This window comes from Teleopsis dalmanni, chromosome 1, assembly GCF_002237135.1.
Source record: "Teleopsis dalmanni isolate 2A chromosome 1, ASM223713v2, whole genome shotgun sequence".
In the NCBI taxonomy this organism is placed as follows: domain Eukaryota; kingdom Metazoa; phylum Arthropoda; class Insecta; order Diptera; family Diopsidae; genus Teleopsis; species Teleopsis dalmanni.
The window spans coordinates 218,638,033-218,641,328 of NC_051846.1; positions in this window are offsets into that span (position 1 = coordinate 218,638,033).

The window sequence follows — 3,296 nt, forward strand, 5'->3', positions numbered from 1 at the left end:
ATAAATTAAAATAAAATAGGATAACAAATTAAAATAAAATATAATAATAAATTAAAATAAAATACAATAATAAATGAAAATAAAATATAATTATAATATAAAATAAAATATAACAATAAATTAAAATAAAATATAATAATAAATTAAAACAAAATATAATACGGTATAAAATAAATAATAATGTAAAATAATATATAAAAATATATTAAAATAAAATATAATAATAATAATATAAAATAAAATATAATAATAATATAAAATAAAATATAATAATAATATAAAATAAAATGTAATAATAATATAAAATAAAATATAATAATAATATAAAATAAAATATAATAATAATATAAAATAAAATATAATAATAATAATATATATAATAATAATACTAATAATAATATGAATAAATAATAATAATAAAAATAATAATAAATAATAATAATAATAATAATAATATAAATAATAATAATAACAATAATATTCATAACTGCAAGTTAATAATAATAATAATAATAATAATAATAATAATAATAATAATAATAATAATAATAATAATAATAATAATAATAATTTTTTTTTGTATTTCGAGGCTGGGGAACAAAAAATGTCTACACACACCCGCAGAAAACGTCTTTCTGTGGGTAGTGCACGGTTCGCGCTAATCGCTGACATGCTAAAAAACTCCCCTTTCCAGGATGAAGCACATGACCCGGAACCACCACTAGGTATTGTTTCAGGTCATGCACATCCTGATTGTAAGATATAATCTTACGTCGCTGCTGTTGTACCTGCGTCCAGGCGCCTCTTTTTTGCGCGAAGTACTGCCTCCACGTGCCTCGCCACCACGTTCCAGTTGTTTTCACTTGCTAGTAGTAAGGGTACTACATTTTCCGGGGTCCAAATGCCGCCTATCTGTGCTTGCAGGTTGGTTCTCTCGATTAACCATTGATTGCATTCAAAAAACGTGTGTTCTACATCGTCGACATCAGCATCGCCATAGATGCAACTCTGCTCCTCTCGAATATTCATCCGGTACAGATATTTGCCGAAGTACCCGTGCCCGGAGAAGAATTGTGTCAGGTAATAGTTTACCTCGCCGAACTTCCTTGTGGTCCAGGCGACTAAGTCCGGGATGAGTCTTGCAGTCCACCTACCACTAGTTTCGTTAGTCCACCGACTTTGCCACTCTATCATTGTGTGTTCCCGATAATTTGTAGCTACGCTGCTGTTTTCGTTGCTTTGGCGGCTTAACCATGCTTGCCTCCGTTCCATGGCCATGAGGTCGATGGGTATTGAGCTGCTTATAACAAGGACCGCCGCACCTGAAACCGTACGGTATGCAGATGCTACCCTGAGTGCCGTTGTTCTCTGGATTTTTTCGAGCGCATTTCGCTTCTGGTTAATCTGTAATGCATTAGACCATACTTCAGAACCGTAGAGCAGAATCGCGTTCACAACTGTCATTAGCAGTTTTCGCTTGTCTTCTGTTGGGCCGCCAACGTTTGCCATTAGCTTGCTTAAGGACGCTGAGGCCTTTGAAGCCTTTTCACCTGCATGTTTTATCTGGGCCCAAAACGACATCCTGGAGTCCAGCTGGATGCCCAGATATTTCATTTCCTTGGACGTTTTAATGGTAGAGTTCCATACCCGCATTTCAATTTCCAAGGGTATTTGCTGTTTCGTTAATATAATGAGTTCTGTCTTCTCAGTTGCTAGCTTTAGACCGCGGTCATCCATCCATTCCATCGTGCGTAGCATGACCTGATTTAGTCTGAACTGTGCTTCGGTTACATTTCGTGCTGTGATGACTGCGGCTACATCATCGGCAAAGCCTACTAGGTGTACGTTGTCCGGCATTTCAATGGAGAATATTTCATCGTAGCTCGCATTCCATAGATCAGGGCCAAGAACGGAGCCCTGCGCTGCTCCGGAGGTGATCTTCTTAGTTTTTGTACCACTCCTTGTGTGATAGAGAAGCTCTCTATCGCTAAGGTAGCTGCGGATCATTCGCATCAAGTACATCGGTGTATTAAAGCGTCCTTCAAGGGCGTTGATCACATCGGTCCATTGTAGGCTGTTGAACGCATTCCTAATGTCTAGAGCCGCCAGAAGTACTATACGCTTCGAGTAAGCATTTCCACATTGTGCGGCTTCTACGGTTGCCGCCACATCAGCGATAGCTCCAATGGTGGACTTTCCTGGCCGGAAACCGTGCTGTCTGGTGGATAGTCCCCCAGCGCTCTCAATGGATGCTGCTATACGCGGTTTTAGTAGTCGTTCCAGCAGTTTCCCTGATGTGTCGAGCATACAAAGTGGTCGGTATGCATTTGGCATCTCGGGGTTGCCCTTTCCTTTGCTAATTAGGGTTAGTTGCTGCTTTTTCCAGGGCTCTGGAAAAATGCCTTCCTTCAGACAAGAGTTAAACATTTCAAGCAGGGATTGTGGGCGGTCGTCTGCTATCAGCTTAATCGCCTCAGATGGGACACCGTCCGGTCCTGGGGCTTTGTTATTCTTCAGAGAACGTGCTGCGGTTTTAAGTTCCTCTTCCGTAAAAAGCGGTGGATCATCGGTGAGTACCCTTTCACAGTCTCTGCGTATTTCATGATCCGGAAAAAGAGAATTTACGATGTTATCCATCACATTTTCTTCCAATTCAGGAACTGGCGCCAAGGCACCTATTTTTCGCATGACGATCTTGTAGCCAAGTCCCCAAGGGTCGTTATTTACGTCTTCACGTAACTCTTCCCATTTTCTTTTCTTACTTTTGGAAATAGCGATCTTTAATGCCTTCCTAGCTGCCTTTAATGCTTCGCTTTCTGCCGTGGCATCTCTCCGTGTTCTGGCCCTGGTCCTTCTCCTCCGCATTTGGAGACAGACCCTTCGAAGTTCAGCAATTTCTTCAGTCCACCAATAGGCTGCCTTTCTTCTGGGATTTTTTGCCACTCTAGGCATTGCTGCATCGCAGGCCTGTGTTATGCTGTGCATTGTGTGGCGGACCAAGCTCCTGGCATCTCCTCCTCCAGTGTTTCTACTCATCCTATCATCGAACACTTCGAGAAAGATATCCCTATTGAGTTTATTCGTGGACCATTTGCGAGTAGACCTCCTTCCGGGGTTTCCATTTGGCCTATTGCCTGGCTCGACGGTGAACCAGATGTATTGGTGATCGCTCCCCGTGTAGTCCTCGAGAACTGACCATTCCTTGAGCGTACCAGCTATCTTCTCCGACACTAACGTGATGTCTGGAATAGTGCCTTCGCATCCTGGTCTGCGAAAGGTGGGCGACATCCCTCTGT